We start from the raw sequence: 1172 nt of genomic DNA, 5'->3' as shown, positions 1-1172 counted from the left end.
GCCACCACGCCCGGCTCCGAGTACACTTTTAAAAAATAAAAAAGTTACTGTATTTCCTTGATGATATAATATAAATATATATATTCCATATATATGTATATAGATATACAGATACATATATGATTCAAAACATTCAAGGAAACACATTTTTTTTGAATTATGGTTTTGGGGGATAAGGAAATAGAAGGGATTAAAATGGAAGTTTGTAGCTATTTCCTATGTTTTAGATCTTCTTGAAAGGTTTATTTATTTTACATGTATGGATGTCCACCTGGATGATTGTATGTGTACCACAAGCATGCAATACCCAAGGAACTCAGAAGAGGGCGTCAGACCCCGCAGAACCGGAGTTACAGATGGGTGCGAGCCACCATGTGGGTGCTGGGACTCAAAACCAGGTCCTCTGCAGGAGCAGTCAATGCTCTTAACAGCTGAGCCCTCCCTCCAGTCCCCATGTCTTCCTTAGAAATCTTAAGCAAATTCAAACAATCCACGATCCTCTTAAACACAGATATGCATACAGAAAATACGCATTATTATTATTAATTATTATTTATTATTTTCTCCTTTTTTTAAAAGCTGTGAAACAGATTTTTAAAGTCATTTTTAAGGTGCACGTGTCCTCTATGAGAGTTGAGCCTCTGAGGACCAAAGGCCCCTTCAGTGCTCAGAAGTCAGAGCATTTTATAAGGACTCTTTTTGCTCCCTTGTATTGAAAATGGATTCTTTTTTTCTCAAGCAATATATCCTTAGTAGTTTCCACTCCCTCTCCTCCCAGTTCCTCTGCACCTCCCACCCCATCCAGAGCTACCCTCTTTCCGTTTCTCAGTAACAAACAGGCTTCTAAGGAAATAATATAATATAATACACAAAACAGAAGCTAACATATTGGCCCAAACAAACAGAAAGAAAAGAGCCTGAGAGAAGACACAGGCAGAGACACTCATACACTCACACACTCAAAATTCCTAAAAGAACACTAAAATGGAAGCCATAATATATACGGAAAAGGACCTGTAGGGCAAAAGGAGAGGATATATATTAAAATAAAAGTTTAAAAATAATACAAGCCGGGCTCGGGTGGCGCACACCTTTAATCCCAGCACTCGGGAGGCAGAGGCAGGCGGATTTCTGAGTTCGAGGCCAGCCTGGTCTACAAAGTGAGTTCCAGG

General features: G+C 39.6%; 1 protein-coding gene across 2 annotated transcripts in view; it reads right to left on the bottom strand.

The window, feature by feature from the left end:
- Mtus2 (microtubule associated scaffold protein 2) overlaps nt 1–1172 on the bottom strand; it is a 346971-nt gene that overhangs the window by 264782 nt on the left and 81017 nt on the right. The window lies entirely within an intron of this gene.

The sequence above is a fragment of the Mus caroli genome, chromosome 5 (assembly GCF_900094665.2).
Source record: "Mus caroli chromosome 5, CAROLI_EIJ_v1.1, whole genome shotgun sequence".
Classification (NCBI taxonomy): domain Eukaryota; kingdom Metazoa; phylum Chordata; class Mammalia; order Rodentia; family Muridae; genus Mus; species Mus caroli.
Note: the sequence above shows the minus strand (reverse complement) of the source record. Positions and strands in the feature narration are given on the sequence as shown.